Raw genomic sequence first — 21406 nt, forward strand, 5'->3', positions numbered from 1 at the left:
CCCAGGAGGAAAGTTTGCACCCAAAATGCAAAAAGAATCACACTGAAAGACAGCATACCTCCTTGTTCCTTATGGCCCAAACCAAGGTCTCCAGTCAAGTGCAGGAGGCCACTCTCTTGCATCTTCCCGCCCCTCCCCTCTCGCCTGTATATGCTCAAGAAATGAAAAAACAAACATAGGGCTAATGGCTGTGAAAATTCAATGCCTGTCGTTTTCTATTTTTATCATGACAATGAATGCGGGATTGTTGTATCTGAACACAAGAATAGGGATTATTCATGTAGAAGAAATCAGACATGGAACAAAGAACAGCTCTGTAGGAGTGGGGTTCAACATTTCTGAGCTCTGCTGGAGATGGCTGTTCAATTTTCTCTTTCTTATCCCATTTCTTCTTCTTCTTTTTTTTTTTTGCAAATCTGCACTACTACCTTGGAGCTATATTTTAAGACAATTGCTCCTGATATTAGTAATGACCCAATCTGGGTCTCTGACAATCTACCAAAAATGGGCAAATAGTGGCAAAGTAAGCCTTTCATACTTTCCCTATCTAAATGGGGTCCGTGGGTTGGTTACCTTGGCTCTTAGCACCTGTGCTCTTGCCTCACAATGCTTATCACAACGAAGCTCCAGCTCACCCACAGGTTAAGTTCTAAAATCAGTGTGAGTAGCAAATAGCAGACTCAGGTTTACCATTAACAATCATTCAAGGGGCACCTGGGTGGCTCAGACAATTAAGCGTCTGCCTTCAGCTCTGGTCATGATCCCGGGGGGTACTGAGGTGGAGTCCCGCATTGGTCTCCCTGTTCAGCAGGGAGTCTGCTTCTCCCTCTCCCTCTGCCTGCAGCTCACCCCCACTTGTGCTCTCTTTCTTTCTCTCAGACAAATAAATAAATAAAATCTTTAAAAAAAAAACTTAAAAAAGATTATCCAAGTCAGAGGCAATAGCTCGCTTACTGAAATAACATTCATTTCCATAAAATGCAAGTATATTAAGACATTTGTTAATGGGAGCTGACTGCAAAGAGACTTTATCTAAAACTGGAAATAACAAAAGTGAATCAAAACAGTATAAGGAAACCATATGATAATTGACTTTCTCTGCTTGACTTACTTCACTCCGCATAATCTCCTCCAGTCCCGTCCATATTGATACAAAAGTTGGGTATTCATCTTTGCTGATGGAGGCGTAATACTCCATTGCATATATGGACCATTTCTTTATCCATTCATCTGTTGAAGGGCATTTTGGCTCTTTCCACTGTTTGGCGATTGTGGAGCATAAGGAATAGCATGGAGGACATTAGGAGAAAAGTGAATTGGGGGAAAATGGAGGGGGAGATGAACCATGAGACACTGTGGACTCCGAGAAACAAACTGAGGGTTTCAGAAGGAGGGATGGGGGGCTGGGTGAGCCTGGTGGAGGGTATTATGGAGGGCATGTATTGCATGGAGCACTGGGTGTGGTGTATAAACAATTCATCCTGGAACACTGAAAAAATAAAGTAAAATAAAATAAAAAAAAACACATAATGGCAAACAGTCTCACATAACTCAAAATGCCCTGGGGGCATTGCTGTACTACATCACAAGACAATAATTTAAATTCTGACTAAATTATCAATGACAGTTTAAAAGGTCTTCAGTGTGTTCTCTTTATACATACAGGAAGGTATTTAATAAATTTCAAAAATGTATGACCAAAAACAAAACAAAAAATACCCCAACAAAACAAAACAAAATAAAAAAAAAAGTACAAGGAAGTTCATCAGTTCCTTAAGGAAGTTCCGTAAGGAAGTTAATCAAGTGAAATATTTTATGTGGAGATCATAAGCACCAAAGTTTAAATTCCAATCTGGCTGCCATCTGATGTGTTTACGGTCGCTTCCTTCCAGTTACGCCACATCTTGGATTTAAAATCTAAATAGAAAAATAGATTCCCTGATCAAAGACTGACAGCATCATTTGTCCTGTCCAGCAGTTTATTACCAGCTTCCCTGTGTACCTGGCATTTTTAAGGGATATAACTACAATATCACTTGTGCACTTTATCCCCACTTTGGTACATTTTAACTCTGGTAGAAAACCTCTCTCCCCTGGTTTTAGCTGCCATTTTATAAAATACAGGAACCTACTGCAGTATTTGTGTTCATTATTTAAAATACACCCAGGGGGGCGCCTGGGTGGCTCAGTGGGTTAAGCCGCTGCCTTCAGCTCAGGTCATGATCTCAGGGTCCTGGGATCGAGTCCCGCATCGGGCTCTCTGCTCAGTGGGGAGCCTGCTTCCTCCTCTCTCTCTCTGCCTGCCTCTCTGCCTATTTGTGATCTCTCTCTGTCAAATAAATAAATAAAATCTTTTAAAAAAATTAAAAAAAATAAAATAAAATAAAATACACCCAGGGAGGGGCACCTGAGTTCCTCAGTCAGTTAAGCATCCAGCTCAATTTCGGCTCAGGTCATGATCTTCTGGTCGTGAGATCGAGCCCCATATCAGTCCCTGGGCTCAGCATGGCATCTGCTCGATCCTCTCACTCTGCTCCTCCCCCTGCTCGCTCACTCTCTCTATATATGCATACATAAATAAAATCTTTTATTTTTAAAAGTTTTTTAAAAAAAGATTTGATTTTATTTATTTGACAGAGAGATTGACAGCAAGAGCAGCAACACAAGCAGGGGGAGCGGGAGAAGCAGGCTTCCCGCTGAGCAGGGAGCCCGATGCAGGGCTCCTAAGGAAATGCATCAGTTTGCCCCTAAATAAATAAAACCTTTTAAAGTTATACCCCAGGAACATTTTAAATGTCTTTCAAAGACACAGACCACCCTGTAAATGTAACTGGTACCTTTACACAGCTTTTTTTTTTTAAGATTTTATTTATTTATTTGACAGATAGAGATCACAAGTAGACAGAGAGGCAGGCAGAGAGAGAGGAGGAAGCAGGTTCCCCGCTGAGCAGAGAGCCCAACTCGGGCCTTGATCCCAGGACCCTGGGATCATGTCCTGAGCTGAAGGCAGAGGCTTTAACCCACTGAGCCACCCAGGCGCCCCTTTACACAGCTTTCTTAATGATACAGGCCTAGAGTTTACTTATTCAGTAACTTTCACTTCTTGAGGGGCATCTGGGTGGCTCAGTGGATTATGGGTCTGCCTTTGGCTCAGGTCATGATCCCAGGGTCCTGGGATTGAGCCCTGCCTCCCGCTCCCTGCTCAGCAGGGAGTCTGCTTCACCCTCTCCCTCTGCCCCTCCCCACTGCTTGTGCTCTCTGTCTCAAATAAATTAAAAAAAAATCCTTTTTAAAAAATCATTTAAATTTCCCATAAAACACAATATGGATGGTTTGTATATACTACTTCATACATGTACTTATAAATGTATTTTGTGCACAGGAATGTGCAGTATATAAGAGATTACATAGCAAATTCTATGTCATTTTAATTACATAAAAAGGAAAGTGTTCCGAATGGAAATCACAGAAGCACACCTATGCTATGACTGTATTTATTGGCGTAATTACTGAACGCTTAATACTGTTAGTTTTTAGTCATCACCCTGTTATGATGTCTTCCCTGTCATCCATCTCTAACTGTGCCTAGTTCAGTTCTGCTCAGAAATAGATGTTTACAGACAAACGTTAAGGTAGGATGGAAGGACACAGAGAGTCAGGAGAAGAGATGCCTTCCAGAACCAGCCAGCTCTGCCCCCATCACGACCTAAACAGTGACCATCTGTCCAATCAGCTCTCAGAACCTAAGATCACCCTGCTGGTCAGCAACTCTTGAGCCGTCTGCTATGCCACTCAGCTTTCTTCCTGTCGGCCTGGGGTGAACGGCACATGTGTTCCCAGAAGCCAAATGAGAATCATACTTTGTGAATTTAGCCCGCAAGTTTGCTTCGAGAATTTCAATGTTTACTCTTTTAAAAGTAGAGCCAGACCTCAGAGATGTTGTGGGTATACTGCTAGAGCACCACAATAAACCAAACGTAGCCATAAAGTGAATTAAATTAATTTTCTGGTTTCCCAGTGCCTATAAAAGTCACGCTTATAATATACTGGAGTCAATTATGTGGGCAATAGCATTACATCTAAAAAAATTTATACATCTTGATTTAAAAATTATTTATTGTTAAAACACACTAACCATCAATGAAGCTTTCAGCAAGTTGTAATCTTTACGCTGGTGGAGAGTCTTGCCTTGATGTTGCATGGCTGCTGACTGGTCAGGATGGTGTTTGCTGAAGGTTTGGGTGACTACGGCAATTTCTTAAACTAAGACAACGATGAAGTCCGCCACATCGATGGACTCTTCCTTTCACAAACTCTCTGCAGCATGAGATCCTGTTTGATACCATTTTACCCACAGTAGAACTCCTTTCGAAATTAGAGTCCATTCTCTCAAACCCTGCACCAACTTCATCAATTAAATGTGTGGAATATTCCAAATCCTTTGTTGTCATTTCAACGATCTCTGCAACATCTTCACCAGGAGTAGATGTCATCTCGAGAAAGCACTTTCTTTGCTCAGCTGTAAGAAGCAGCTCCTCGTCTATTCAAGTTTGATCCTGATTTTGTAGCAATTAGTCCCATCTTCAGGCTCCACTTTTGCTTCTGGGTCTCCGGTTATCCCATCCCGTCCCCGTCTGCAGCTACTTCCTCCCTCAATGTCAGCCATGACAGTTGGAATCGACTTCTTCCCAACTCCTCTGTATGCTGACATTTTGACTTCTCACAAATCGCAAATGTTCCTCATGGCATCGAGAATGGTCAATCCTTTCCAGAAGGTTTTCAACGGACCTTGCCTGATCCAACAGAGGAATCACTATGTATGGCAGCGAGAGCCTTACAAAATGTGTTGCTTAAATAATACTTCAACATTGAAATGACTCCTTGATCCACAGGCTGGGATGTCACACTAGCAGCCACAAAAACATGAATCTTGGAAGACCATCTCCACCAGAGCTCTTGGGTGACCAGGTAAACTGTCAGCTAGCAGTGATTATTCTGAAAGGATTCTTGTTTTCTGAGCCATAGGTATCAACAGTGGGCTTAAAACATTCAGCGAACCATGTTGGAAACAGATGGGCTGTCATCCAGCCTTTGTCATTCCTTGTAGAGAGCACAGGCAGGGGAGACTTAGCCCAATTCTTAAGGACCTAGGATTTCTGGAATGGTCCATGAGCATTGGCTTCAACTTAAAGTCACGGGCTATAGTTGCCTCTAATAATCAGAGCATCGGCCCGTCCTTTGCTACTTGGAAGTCAGGCACTGACTTCTCCTTTCTAACTATGAAAGTCCTAGATGGAATCTTCTGCCAATAGAAGGCTGTTTCATCCACACTGAAAATCTGCTTAGTGCGGCCTCTTCATTCCTGATCTCAGTTAGACCTTCTGGATGACTTGGGGCAGCTTCTCCGACAGCGCTGGCGGCTTCCCCTGGTGCCCTCATGGGCTACAGAGGGCTCTTCCCTTAAACCTCATGAACTGCCCTCTGCTGGCTTCACGCTTTTCTTCTACAGCATCCTCACCTCTCTCAGACTTCATAGAACTGAAGAGAGAGAAGGCCTTGCTCTGAATTAGGCTTTGCCTTAAAGGAATGTTGTGGCTGTTTGGATCTTCTGTCCAGACCACTCAAACTTTCTCCATGTTAGCAGTAGGCTGTTTTGCTTTCATATCCTTCGTGGGTTCACTGGAGTAGCACTTTTAATTTCCTTCGAGAACTTTTTTTTTTTTTTTTTTTGCATTCACAAGGAGGCTATTCAGTGCCTGATGCCTAGCTATCAGCCTGTCTCAGCTTAAGACGTGTCTTCGTCACTAAGCTTTAACATTTCTACCTTGTGATTTCAAGTGAGACATGTGACTCCTTTCATTTCAACACTTACTGGCCATTTTGGGTTATTAATTTACCTAATTTCAATACCGTAATATCTCAGGGAATAAGGAGTCTCCAGGAGAGGGAGAGAGACGGAGGAACTGCTGGTCAGTGGAGGAGATCAGTTAATGATTAAATTCACTGTCTTATATGGGTGTGGTATGTGGCACTCCAAAACAATTAGAATAAAGATCACTGATCAAAGATCACCATAAGGGGGACGCCTGGGTGGCTCAGTTGGTTAAGCAGCTGCCTTCGGCTCAGGTCATGATCCCAGCGTCCTGGGATCGAGTCCCACATCGGGCTCCTTGCTCAGCAGGGAGCCTGCTTCTCCCTCTGACTCTGCCTGCCATTCTGTCTGCCTGTGCTCGCTCTCTCCCGCCTCTCTCTCTGATAAATAAATAAAATCTTAAAAAAAAAAAAAAAAAAGATCACCATAAGGAATACAATAATGAAAAATCTGAGATATTGTGAAAATTACCATAACATGACACAGAGACATGTAGTGATCAAATCCTCCTAGAAAAATGGTGCCAATAAACTTGCTTGATGCAGGGCTGCCCTGAACCTTCATTTTGTAAAAAGCATAATTATCTGTGAAGCACAATAAAACAAGGTATGCCTATAATCACTCCTACATGTGGATTTCACATTAAAATCAGGTAACACAAAAGGGGATGTGATTAAGACTGAGTTTTATTTTCTTTTTTCAAATTTTCTGTATTTCTGAAAGTGTTCTAGGATGATTATATATTGTTTGAAACTCAGAAAAACATGTTTAAAATAGTCAATGTGACATTATCTTACTCCCATTTTAAGGTATTTTAATCTCTTTCAAATGACAAAACCTCAGTATTATACCATCTAGGATTGTGATAAAAGAAAAGTTGTGAGACTACTTGAAACAGGAACTGATCATTTTAAATATTTTCATTGTTTAAAAATACTGCTTGTTTCTAACCTAGTGCTATTCTTTTTTTAAAGCTTATTTATTGATTTAAGTCATCTCTACACCTAATGTGGGGCTAAAACTCATGACCATAAGATCAAGAATTGCTCACCCCTCCAACTGAGCCACCCAGGTGTCCCTAACTCAGTGCTATTATTTTATTTTATTTTATTTTATTTTTTTTTTTTTATTTTTTTTTTTTTAAGATTTTTTATTTATTTACTTGACAGAGAGAGATGACAAGCAGGCAGAGAGGCAGGCAGAGAGAGAGGAGGAAGCAGGCTCCCTGCTGAGCAGAGAGCCCGATGCGGGGCTCGATCCCAGGACTCTGAGATCATGACCTGAGCCGAAGGCAGCGGCTTAACCCACTGAGCCACCCAGGCGCCCCAGTGCTATTATTTTAAAAAGTCAGTTTCTTTCAAACCTTTTGAGATAAAATTGCATCCTTGTGACTTTAAAAAAAAGATCCTTTCTTGACTCAAGTTTGCCTTGAGTTCCATTGACTACTCTGAAGTGGGTACCATTTATAGACTGTTGTAAATGAGGGGCTTGGTAGGGGTTGGGTAAGAAAGAGGAAGAAGAGCCACACTGTTTCATTTCCACGCACTTCAAGTGTGACTACCACCCCCCATCACATACCCCTTCAAGTTTACACTGTGCCATTCCGACATAGGTGATTTCCTTGTGCATTTAACAGTCACTTGCATCATCCACACTCTCCAGCTGTATTCTAGATGTAAATACATACAAAGAGAAATAAAGACGTAGCTGATCCACAAAGATCTAAGGCCGTAAGTGGGTTGTAACATACTCACCTCACCTCAGATCAAGCACTGCTTAATACACACACATACATTTCCCCTATGTGATGTGAATCCCATGGAATTAGAGGACTAATAGAAATCAAAACAAAACAAAACAAAACAAAAAAAAGGAACTGGATGAACTATGATGTCACTGAAGCACACTGGGCCGACCTGAGTTCTGAGCTCTGCTACCACGTATTATGTTAACTTCAAAAGTTGGGCTGGAAGAACTCTGCAGACCATTTTACTTCCAAAATGCCATTATTTGTCCAATTGCAAATTGTAAGATATCACATTATAGTAACACCTCTTTGTTTTGCCAATAATTCATTTTCTAGGGAAGCACTGGAGTTTTTGCCTGATGTCTATATTTCACATCATTCTGGCATCTACATGAATATCCCTAGTCCTGAAACATAAGCCTCTTATAGTCAGTGGCATATGTGGGAAATACCGGTATTATCTATCCTCTTAGAGATAACTAACTTCACAAAGCTGGGTCGGTGGCCCAACATGGGTATTCCAAGGTCAATCTAGGTTCTGTCCTAAACACCCCATAATTTAAACTGGAAAAGCACTACCCAGTGTAATACCAACTCATTATCAAGCACGAACTGAGAGAAAACCATTACTTAAGAGGAAACTATGTTTAATTGTTATCCTGATGCCTTTTGAAATAAAGAGTATTGGCCAGGGGCGCCTGGGTGGCTCAGTGGGCTAAGCCGCTGCCTTCGGCTCAGGTCATGATCTCAGGGTACTGGGATTGAGTCCCGCGTCGGGCTCTCTGCTCGGCAGGGAGCCCGCTTCCTCCTCTCTCTCTCTGCCTGCCTCTCTGCCTGCTTGTGATCTCTCTCTGTCAAATAAATAAATAAAATCTTTAAAAAAAAAAAAGAGTATTGGCCAAAATAATAATGTATAATCTAATTATACATTCAGTTTGCAGTAGGAATTTTGGGGCTTCATTTATTTGAAGTGGATGACTCCCAAATTTCCATCTCTGTCCAGCCCAGAATAACTTCCTGAACTCTAGACTCATATATCCAACTGCTGATTAGATGTCTCTCTACTTTCATACCAACAACACTTGACATTCAATATATTTCAAACTGAGGGGCGCCTGGGTGGCTCAGTTATTAAACGTCTGCCTTTGGCTCAGGTCATGGTCCCGGGATCCTGGGATCGAGCCCCATATGGGCTCTCTGCTGAGCAGGAAGCCTGCTTCTCCCTCTCCCACTCCCCCTGCTTGTATTCCCTCTCTCGCTGTGTCTCTCTCTGTCAAGTAAATAAATAAAAAATTTAAAAAATATATATATATGTATATATATTTTATTTATATATGAGTATATATATTATATAAATATATTATATATATTTAAAATATATTTCTATAAAATATATAATATATAAATTTATATAAAATATATAAATAAAAATATATTTCTATAAAAATATATTTATATAAATATATACTTATATAAATAAAAATAATAAATAATATTTATTAATTTAATAAATTATTGATGCTGTATTAATAATAAATAAATAAAAATATATTTTCTATAAATATATACTTATATGTATAAGTGTATTTAATATATAAGTATTTATATATTTTTATATATATCAAACTGAATTCAATATATCAAATTATATATATATCAAACTGAATTCATCAACTCCTGCTCCTGCACCTCAAATCTGCTCCTCTTCCTGGGTCTATGGCCTTGGAGGACAGCGCTACCATTGTCTAGGGGGCTTATGTTTTAAACCTCGTTTGACATCGTTGACTCCCCTCATGGCTCATCAGCTGTCATGTCCTCTCAAGTCCTGTCAATCCATGCCAGCATCTCTCTCATCCACCTTCTCCTCCCCATGTCCAGTGCCTCCATCACCTAGTTTAGACTCTATTCACCTCCATCTGTACTTCTGAATCCATCTCTCAATCCATCTCTCACATTCCTGCAAGGTAAACTTGCACAGACCCAAGATTTAAACTCTTATACCCAAAAACTTTGTTTCCCAATTCCTAGAGAATATTGGGTTTCATATTTTTTTTTATTTTCCAAAAAAGGATGATTGTTTTCTTAATCTGACAGATGCCTACATATATGCATATAAAAGTATTTTATTAATATGAATTTATTGAAAGTTAACAATCATTATTTGTTTAAAAGATTTTATCTATTTGACAGAGAGAGAGAGAGAGAGAGAGAGATAGTGAGAGAGAGAACACAAGCAGGGGGAGTGGGAGAGGGAGAAGCAGGCTTCTCACCAAGCAGGGAGCCTGACACTTAACGACAGGTTGAGGCAGGTTAAAGGCAGATGTTTAACAACTGAGCCACTCAGGCACCCCAAAAGTTAACAATCATTACATGACGCACCGGGGTGGCTCAGTTGGTCAAACATCCAACTCTAGGTCTCACTCAGGTAATGATCTAAGGGTCTTGAGATCTAGCCCTGCATAGGGCTCCACACTCATTGGGGAGTCTGCTTGAGATTCTTTCTCCCTCTCTCCCTCCACCCCTCCCACCAGCACATGCATGCACACGCACTCGCTCTCTAAAATAAATAAATCTTTTTTTAAAGTTAACAATCATTACATATATGTTATCATAAAGTCAATGAGGAAAAAATAAGGCTTTTCACAAGAATCTGAAATCAAGGGTAAGGAAACAATGTTCTCCTATTAGCATTCAATTTATTTCTGTTTTTTAGTTTTTAGTTTTGATTGTACAGTGTTGAGAAAGTTCTTACACACACCGATAAGTACCTGAAAATGCTAAAAAATTTTAATGATCTTGCAAGATACCTTATTTGCACAAGAAGGCAAAAGTAGTTTTATTTTTAGAGGGGGGACGGGCAGAGGGAGAGAGAATCTTAAGCAGGCTCCATGCCCAGCATGGAGCCCAATGTGGGGCAATATCCCACAACCCTGAGATTGTGACTTAAGCCGATATCAAGAGTCAGATGCTTAGCCAACTGAGCCACCCAGGGACCCACAAAAGTAGCTTTACTGTAAGGTCTGCATGAAAACAAGTCAAGTGGTAGCATAAATTATTTTAATGTCTCTGATGTGTTAATTTTTATATATCACATATTTAAACATGTAATTTGTCATGCTTTTAAAATATATATATATAATCATATATTTTAATATATATTTCATCATATATTTTAGAAAAATAAATCAAATATCCATGGAAGCTCTGAAGTACTTGTACAGAATCTTTGAGTTCATGAAATATAGTTAGAAGTCCTTGCCATAAAAAGAAAGTGCTTGCTGATCTAGCCTCCATATATTCTTCCAAACTTATTGTCCTCTACCGCCTTTCACACAGTTTTTTAAAAGATTTTATTTATTTATTAAAGACAGAGAGACCACAAATGGAGGAGAAAGGCAGAGGGAGAAGCAGGCTCCCTGCCCAGTGCAGGGCTCAATCCCAGGATTCTGGGATCATGACGTGATCCAAAGGCAGACGGATGCTCAACTGACTGAACCACCCAGGCACCCAACTTTCACACATTTTTAAAGGCAAGAAAACTTGTTTATGTTTTTCAGATGATCAATATTAGTGGTTGTAGAAGAAAATCTGCTGCATACAGAAAAGAATGAATTACAGATGGTCCCCAACTTCCAATGGTCAGACTTACAATTTTTTGGTTTTACAATGGTGCCAAAGGGATATATTCAGTAGAAATCATACTGTAAATTTTGAATTTGGATCTTTTCCCAGGCTAGCAATATGGGGTATAAGGCTCTCTGGTGATGCCGGCCAGCAGCAAGCCCCAGCTCCCAGTCAGCTACACAATCCCAAGGGTCAACAAATATAACCATTTTGTGTTTCACTTTGGGTACAGGATTCAATAAAGTACATGAGATAGTCAACATTTATTTTAAAATGCTTTTTGTGTTAGCTGATTTTGCTCAACTGTAAGCTAACATAGGTGTCTGGTAAGCTATGCCAAGCTTTGTTCCGTAGGTTAGCTGTATTAAATGCATTTTTGACTTTGGTATTTTCAACTTACAATGAGTTTATTGGGACCTAACCGCATTGTTAGTTGACAAAGATATGTAGAGAAAAACCACCCATTATCGTTCAAAGGAAAGATAGCTACTATAAATATTTTTGTGTAATTTTTTTTGGAGTCTTTTACCTTTCATAGTAAGACTAATAGGTTATGGGGAATGGTGCCAAATACTTAAATAGATGATCTCATTGAATACTCACAAACACCCTATCATGCAGTTCATTTTATTATTTCCGTTTGACATCGAGGAAAGAGAAGACGAAACAGGTGGAGCAAATTGGCCAGTCACAGAGTACATGGCAGACCAGTCTGCATCTGACTCCACAGACCAAGGACTTAACCGTACCACGGTACCAACTGCCTTTTCATGCCCTCTTTCTCTTCTTTGATGCTCTGCCCTCTTGAACTTCAGCTTGTTGAAGACCTCTTCCTCTGCCCATGCCACTCCCTTTGCTCAGACAGCCCTTTTCCATCTTTCTGCCTAGCCGAAGCCTACTGGTCATTCAATGCCACCTACTCCTCAAAGCTTCTCTGACCCTCAGCTCTCCTTCTAGAAGTCCCAATATTCTCTCCTGTACTCCTCCCTCCTGTCTCAACCTCTTCCCCTTCCTCTGCCTCCCACACTAACACAGACAGCAGGAGATTACTATATTTGTCAGTGCTGAGTGACTAGTGGCTCTGCTCCAGTTCCCACGCTTTGGACCTGGGGCTAAGCACTTGCTCTGGGATGCAGCCACTGGGCAAGAGGGAGCTGGCTTGGCCTTCTGATCCTGAGAGAAACCAAAGTTCCCATGCACGCAAGTCAAAAAAAAAAAAAAATCATTTCTTCTGTGATCTAGGTAAAGCCGATCTGCCATCCCTCTTCCCAGGGTTGCCTGTTGGCATTTTTCACTGCTTTTCCCCTCAAGGCTGCCCTTTGAAGCTGATTTCCTCCTGACAAAGTCGCTTACAGTGTGGGATAGTGCCAGCTTTCTGATCTGCCCTGGGTTCTGAAAAGGGAGCCTTGGTGGCTGAACAAGTTTTTGTTGTTGTTGCTGTTTATTCCCAAGTTTCTGTGCCCTCTCCCTCCCCCAAAGAGGCCATTGCAATGGAAAACCAAGGTTCTGGATCCTTGATGACGAAACTTCGTTCCATGGAACTGGGTTTCCAAGCTTCACAAGTCACCCCTAGGGGTCCTTGAAAGAAAGTGTGGCCATGTTTATCTAACCCACATGCTGAAAGGTGAAAGCCAGAGATTGTCTGTCCCCAGGCCAACTGGAATGTGGCCTCAAGAGACTGGGCCTGGAAGCCCTGAGCCCCCCGGAGGCAGGCCACCTTGAGAAAGACAGTTTGCTGATGGATCTCTGATGCAGCCCATCCTTCCTACAGGGATGGGGGAAATGGGACTCTCCAGCCAGAACTGTGCCCTCACTCAAGACCCACGTCTAGCAGACATCTTTACGTAGGTGTAGGCCAGACACATCAAACTTCGCAGGGTCTAAGTAAGCCCCTGATATTCCCTCAACCTCTACACTCTCACCCCGGCAACCCCATCCTTCCAACTGCTCACGTCAAAACCTTAGGGCATTCCTGGGCCTTCGCTTTTTTTCTCCTGCGCCATTTATGGCCCAGAGCAAATCCTGTTGGCCCTCCTGCCCAAGTCTGACCACTATTCACCGTCCCATTGTCATCACAGTGTCCCAAGTCACCGCCATTCCTCTCTTGGCTTTTTGCAGGCCTCCTGCCAGGTCTCCCCACCCTGGCCCATGCCGTGTTTTCAGTCTCTTCTGCATCCAGCAGCCAGAGTGATATTGTTGGCACTAAACAGAATCTCCTCGAAACCCTCCAGGGACTTTCCATTTGGCTCCTAATGAAAGCCTTGCTGTTCTCAAACATGCCAAGCACACACCCACCTCAGGGCTTTGCACTTGCTCTTTCTTCCACCTGGAAGGCTTTTCTTAAACCAGATCTCCATGGGAGTAGAGGGGAAGGGGTCTTCTTCATTTCCTTTGGGTCTTTACTTAAAATTAATCTTTTCATGCAGGCCTTCCTTAGTCACCCTGCAAAACTGAAATAAAAATATCCTAGCAGGGGACCCTGGGTGGCTCAGTCCGTTAAGCATCTGCCTTTGGCTCAGATCATGATCTCAGGGCCCTGGGATCAAGACCCGCATTGGGCAACCTACTCAGTGCAGAGCCTGCCTCCCCCCCCCCCCGCCTGATGCTCCCCCTGCTTGTGCTTTCTCTCTCTCCCCTTCTCTGTCAAATGAATAAATAAATAATCTTTTAAAAAAGAGAAATATCTGGGAACCTCAGATCTATGTTCCCTGTTTTACAGTTCTCTGTAGGACTATCACTGGTGAGCAAACTATACATTTCACTTACCTATCATGTCAGTTGCTTGAGTACTTCATGTGAACATTAATTCCATGAGGGCAGAAAATTTGACCTGTTTCATTCAAGGCTGTATCAACACTGTCTGTCACAAAGTGGTCACTCAACAAATGTTTGTTCAGTAAACAGATGTTGAATGAGGAAAACATACCAGACCTCGATGAAGAATGGATTAACCCTAGTTTAATGATTTTCCAACTACTTTCAGAGTTCCAGTGCCCCCTTTACAAGAAGAAGGAACCCAAAGAGGTAAGGCTCTAGACCCCCAGTCCCCTTCTTTAACCTGAATCGTACATATTGGCCTTCCATGACAGCTTTGTTTTAATGAAAACATAAGTTGGATGGGATTCTTTTTTTTTTAAGAGAAACAGAGAGAGGGTAAGCACACAAGAGCTAGGGTAGGGGTAGGGAGAGGCACGGGGAGAGGCACAGGGAGAGGGAGAGAGAATCTTAAGCAGGCTCCATGCACAGCCTGGAGACCCACACAGGGCTCAATCTCACGACCCTGAGATCATGTTATGAGCCAAAATCAAGAACTGGATGCTTAACTGACTGAGCCACCCAGGTGCCCCTACTTGGATGGGTTTTTAAGAACCATTTGAAAATAACTGCCCTAAATCTAAAGAAATCAGAGAGCATAACCTCCTCAGGCTAAGAACAATGACCTGCTCCAGGAGATGGATACATTGGGTACTCTCTGTTCCACCTTCCTAAAATTGGGCTCTGACAATTTGGCCCGGGTGTCCCTGAGAAGGCCATAGGATATAAACATAGCACATTAATCTGAGCAGCTACTTTAGTTTAAATCTGGGAGCAAAAACTATGGGTGCCTGGGTGGCTCAGTTAAGCATCTGACTCTTGATTTCAGCTTAGGTCATGATTCCAAGGTTGTGGGATCGAGCCCCACATCAGGTTCCATGCTGAGTGAGGAGCCTGTTTAAGATTCCCTCCTTCACTCTCTCTCTCTCTCTCTCTCAAAAAAAAAAATACCAACTAGGAGTGCCTGGGTGTCTCAGGCAGTTAAGCCTCTGACTTTGGCTCAGGTCAGGATCTTAGAGTCCTAAGATAGAGCCCCATGTTGGGTTCCCTACTCAGCACGGGGGAGGGGGTCCACTTGTCCCTCTCCCTCTGCCCCTTACCCCTGCTCATGATCTCTCTTGAAGCTTTCTCTCTATCTCTCAAATAAATAAATAAAATCTTCCTAAAACCAACTAATTTTCTACTGAAATAAGGCCGTAGCTGAATAAAAACTTCTAATGAATTTACAAAACAAAACACAAGGTTTTACAGAAATTCTGTCCATGTAAGATGCTACTTCAAATGACTTCATGACTTGCCAAGGTCCACATGTAACTCTTCTCCACTATAAAGACAAGCAGAATTGTTTGAGAAGCACCATACCCAGCTGATCTTCTATACCATGGGAAGAACAGAGGAGCTAAGAAATAAAGAAGTGTCATCAAGATGGCCTAAAACTATATGACATGCTTACCTATGGACGCTCCTTACAATAATGTTTTAACATCAGCCTGGAACACTTGCTGATCAGGCAGGATGGGCTAAGTCCTGTTTATACGGTGTACAGATGCTGTTAGAAAATATTCAAGTCGGAGCCCTTTGCTGTTGTGACTGCTCTAGAAAGTAGCGTCGGATTTCCTGCAGCTCAGGCCGTGTGTCCCCCTTCTCCTGGAAGTTCAGGACCAAAGGACAAAAACAAAAGCTAGAATCACAGTGAACTTTTTATTTCATCAACTATTTATTTCATCTATCCATATTTATTGAAAAGCTACTCCATACTCAATACCAAGATTTTTTTTTAAAGTATGACAGTGTTTTTCAAATCTAAGATTTTTTTAAACCATTACCATGATCATAGTTTTCTAACCAACTAAAAACTGTTGTAATAATAATTAGGGATGGTGAGACTTGTAAAATGTATATATACGTTTATATATATATATATATGTGTGTGTGTATCTTACAAAATGTGTGTGTATATATATGTATATGTGTGTGTGTATACATATACACATATAAACGGTTCCCACTGATTATTAAGTCTGATGACTCTCCATTGGATGTGATCAGCTAGCAGCTAGGAAACAATTTTCACCAGCAACATTTTCTGGAATAGCTATCATTCTTGTGGGATTTCCAATATTTATGGGCTTCTTAGGAAGGCAAGTACCAGAGTCATGAATGAGGGGATGGCTGATCTCCACAAATGATCTATGAAACCATGACACATTAGGAAATAATAAAGACAAATAGCTCTGGATTGAAAAAAAAAATAACAGGAGCTCTGCATTCTATGAGCTCTGCCACAAAAACACTCGGCTACTTCTCTTCTCTGGGCCTCAACTTCCTCATCTGAAAAGTGAGGGCTCTGGTGGATAGTGTTCCTTCAAGATCTGAGATTTTCTGGAGTCTATAAAACCTGCATTCAGGGGTGCCCGGCTGGCTTAGTCAGTAGAGCATGTGACTGTTGATCTTGGGGTTGGAAGTTCATGCCCCACGTTAGGTGTAGATGACTTAAAAATAAAATCCTTAAAAAAAAAATAAAAACAGGGGCACCTGGGTGGCTCAGTGGGTTAAGCCTCTGCCTTCAGCTCAGGTCATGATCTCAGGGTCCTGGGATCGAGCCCTGCATGAGGCTCTCTGCGCCATGGGGAGCCTGCTTCCCCCTCTCTTTCTCTGCCTGCCTCTCTTCCTCCTTGTGATCTCTGTCTCTGTCAAATAAATAAATAAAATCTTAAAAAAATACCATTGACTATATTCCCAGTGCTGTACCTTAAAAAATAAATAAATAAAAACAGACATAAAACCCACATTCATCACCAGGCCACTCAGCGCATGTAAGCATTCTGAAAAAGTCAACAAACACCACCAACATGTAAGGACTAGAAGTGAGTCAATAAGCTGTCAGGGAAAGCCCCATTAAATGGACCTTGCTCCTCATTCTCATTTTCAACAGACATGAGTAAGAATTCAAAGTCCAAGAAACTATGCTGCCCAACCCTTCCTCATACCACATTCCAATGCCAAATTACTCTCCAGGGCTTCAGAAGTCAAATCAGGGATTGACTTCACATCCTCCAATCCCATCTGCTGGCTGGCAGCTATGGTGACAAGCACTCAATAGATGTGAACTATACTCTTAAAGATTTGGATATGATTGGATTTAAGGCTATCTTGGAGAAGACTGGTCTAAATAAGAGGTCTGGGAGATCACTGGGACCAAGGAGGAGGTCAAGGAGACCTTCATGGAAAAGAAGTATAGGGGTGTCTGTGTGGCTCAGTCAGTTAGGCATCTGCCTTCGGCTCAGGTCATGATCTCAGGGTCCTGGGATCAAGCCCCTCGTCAGGCTCCATGCTCAGTGGGGAGGCTGCTCCTCCCTCTCCCTCTGCCCCCTCCACACCACTCGTGCTCTTTCTCATTCTCAAATAAATTTTTTTTTAAGATTTTATTTATTTGTCAGAGACAGAGGGAGAGAGAGCGAGCGAGCACAGGCAGACAGAGAGGCAGGCAGAGGCAGAGGGAGAAGCAGGCTCTCTGCTGAGCAAGGAGCCTGATGTGGGACTCGATCCCAGGATGCTGGGATCATGACCTGAGCCGAAGGCAGCTGCTTAACCAACTGAGCCACCCAGGCGTCCCTCAAATAAATTTTTTAAAAAAAATTTTTTTAAAGAGAAAAGTAGATGCCTGCACAGAACAGGTTCCTCTCCAGTTTTCTCTGGGAACAACAGCATTCATTTCTAGAAGCTGTCTGGCTACATATTTACTTGGCCTCCTTTCAGTTTGGGTTTTAAAAGTACTACCAAAAAATGAAAGGCCAGAGCTGGAGGGCTCTCAGAGAGAGGATCTAGGCCGAGGTGCCAACTGTTAGCAGGTGAGCCTAATTCAGCACACGGTTTGTGAGAACAGGATGGACCCAAAATGACTGTCATTTTGGAATACCTTTGGAAGGAGCACATAATCTCCCATTTCTGTAGGCAGCCCCCACTCCTGGACTTACACACAGCAGACTAGCCCCAAAACACTCTTCAGTTTGAGCTAAGACTCAAGAGACCAGACCTTTCCATGACACCATTGCTGCTTTCCAGTTTCCCTCTACCCATCTTGCCCTATGAAGGATCAGCCTCAGCCTGGTCTCCAGCAGCCACCCAAAGCTAAACAACCCCAAAGTCAAATCAGTCTGAACCTTCTCTTTGAAAGCATTTCATTCAAATCTAAGAGAGCTTCGCCTGCACTAGCAACCCAGCCAACAGAGGGAGCACTTGGAAGTGGGCCTGCATACCAAGCAGTGGGCTTTTCTTGCCACTGAAGATGGGGACTAGGAAAACAGGGAACTATCACAGGCAAGGGTGGGGTCAGCCAGGTTTTTCAGTGCCTTGAAGAAGAGCCAGAGTGCCCGAATCTCTATGTATCTGCAATTCACTAGAAGGCAGGTCCATGCAAAGGGTTTTCATTGCTGAGGTATTAAAAACCCAAACCACAAAAGAACCCAGGTGGTAGGAGACTACCACCTGGAAAGAAGGCAAAACAGTAAATCCCCAGGAAGTAACTCAAATGGGTTTTTATAAAATGTGTACCATGTGTCCTATATTGTCCTAAACATGCCCACACTCAAACACTATGTCTCACTGTCAGATCACGTGTCCCAACTTGTTGTTCAAGAAGTGTAATTCCTAGGGCACCTGGGTGGCACAGTAGGTTGAGTAGACAACTCTTGCTTTGGGCTCAGGTCATGATCTTGGGGTCATGAGATCCCCCCCGCATCAGACTCCACGCTCAGCACAGAGTCCGCTTGGGATTTTTTCTCCCTTTCCTTCTGATCCTTGCCCCCATGTTCTCTCTCTCATTTGCTCTCAAATCAATAAATAAATCTTTAAAAAATTAAAATGAAAAGAATGAGGGGCACCTGGGTGGCTCAATTTGGTTAAGCGTCCAACTCATGATCTTAGCTCAGGTCTTGATCTCAGGGTCATGAATTTGAGCCCCATTTTATTTCCATCTTTTCTTGAAAAATCAGAAAATCTGGCAATGTTGGGCCCATACTTTCATGTGGTAATGATCAGCCAGACAGAGCTGACCAGAAGCTGCCCCTGTTGTGGGGACATGCAGTCTCTTAGTGGCCATGTTCCTCACCATCCCCTACTGCCTTCTCTACTCCTCTCCTGCAGATGGATATAGAGGGCCATTTATCATGACATTTGAGCTACTGTTTTTCTTCCGGTAAAGGAGATGAGGAGCACCTGGGTGGCTCAGTTGGTTGGACGCTCCACTCTTGATTTCAGCTCTGGTTGTGATCTTGGGGTTATGAGACTGGGCCCCGCGTCAGGCTCTGCACTCAGCATGGAGTATGCTTGGGATTCTCTGTCTCCTTTTCCCCCTCCCCCTACTCACACACTCCTTCTCTATCAAAAAAATAAATAAAAATCTTTTTTTAAAAAGATGAACTATTTCTCCTATCTGTGTCTAACAGGTAGATAAACAAATGCTAAATATATGCCACTTGTTTCCAGAAAAACAAAGAATTTTTGGCAAAAACGAAGAATATCTATGTACTCAATAGGCCAAACGAATGTGTCTCTCAATAAAAATGTGTGTCCTGCTTTATTTACTTAAATCACATGTCTGCACCTCCAGTCATATGAGCTGCCACTTCTGCTTAAAATAAACAAATATTCAGACATGAGTCTGTAGGCAAGGAAAATGGATTTTTTCTACTACCTTCCCTGGTTCTCCAGCTGGAATTCCGGAAATTTGACTTGCAAAAGGCAGATTAACAAGAGAAAGCAAACAGGTAATAAATAACACACATAGCAAAAATACACATAGGGGAAACTCAGTGATAAGTAACTCAAAGAGGTGGTTAAATCTTGCTCTTATATAGTATCTTAACAAAGAACAATGAGTTTATACAGAAGGGACAAGACAAAGGAAAAGGGCTTCAGGCTCCCAAGGGCAGCAAACTGTGGAGATGCAAATAGATGAAGGAAATGAATGAAGTAAGATATTTTGGGGAAGGCCCACACTGGCCTCAACTTTCTGCCTTTTTCATGGCCAGAATCCTTCCTGGGAGATGGGACTTAGGGTTGTACTCATTTCTTAGAAGTTGCTCCTTTTAGTTAGATAAGGGAAACTCTGGAAAGTTCTTTCTGTATCTGTTGAATCTTACATGCCTTCAGCTCAAAATAATCCTTACGTTTTTATGCCAATTTGTCATGCCAAAGTGACACATTTTGGGGTGGCAGATTATGATCCCCTATAAATCCTAATGCCCTTTGAGGCTAGGAGGACTGTGGCTACTTAGATCCCAGGATCTTCTTCTGTTCTGTTAGCTAGACAGAGGCTAACTCAGGATATCAGGCAATAATCTTCTTTCCTTTTTAAGATGTCCCGGTAATATAGATGTATGTAATCCATGTTGGGAATGCCATAGGAATACACACACACACACACACACACACACACATACACACACACACCCTCCAGTTGATTTTATCTGTGCGATAAATTTTCACCCTGAAGATAGATTTTAGATGATATTATGATGCCGTCTGGTGAGTATCTTCCAAGGTAACATGGTACAAAGTACTGGGCAGGCACTGATATTTCTTTTTTTTTTTTAAAGATTTTATTTATTTATTTGACAGAGAGATATCACAAGCAGATGGAGAGGCAAGCAGAGAGAGAGAGAGAGGGAGAGAGAAGCAGGCTCCCTGCTGAGCAGAGAGCCCGATACGGGACTCGATCCCAGGACCCTGAGATCATGACCTGAGCCGAAGGCAGCAGCTTAACCCACTGAGCCACACAGGCGCCCGGCACTGATATTTCTACACAATGTCCATACTTCTCTTATGGCGCACATCCCTGTTTATAATATAGTAGACACATTTTGTAACTCTCTCACTTTAAATTAAGTTCCTTCAGAATAAAATATCATCTAGTTCATTTTGATATTCCATGGAACATAAAACAGAGCCTTGCCCTGAGCAAGTACTCAAACCATATTTGCTGGCTGACTGACTGGCTGGCTGGCTAGATAACAGGATGAACCAGCTTCTCCCATAGTCTTTTCACTACTTAACCATTCTGATCTCTTTCTTCACCATTTCTCCTTCGGGGGCCTGCAGGTGGAGTTTAGCATCTAGCTATAAAGGGAAGTGAAGGTAGTAATTTTTAAAAAAAATTTTGGACACTTAAACTAGGCATGCATATAGCTCATTAGTCCAACATGGGTCCGGACACATAAGACCATTTGGTCATGATCAAAGCTGTTCTGCCAGCCCTGAGGCCCACCCTCACCCCAGCAGACTGATCGGCAACAACCCTCTTGACTAGTTCAACCTCAAGACTATCTCCTATGAACATCTGTCCTTAA

The sequence above is a fragment of the Mustela erminea genome, chromosome X (assembly GCF_009829155.1).
Source record: "Mustela erminea isolate mMusErm1 chromosome X, mMusErm1.Pri, whole genome shotgun sequence".
NCBI lineage: Eukaryota > Metazoa > Chordata > Mammalia > Carnivora > Mustelidae > Mustela > Mustela erminea.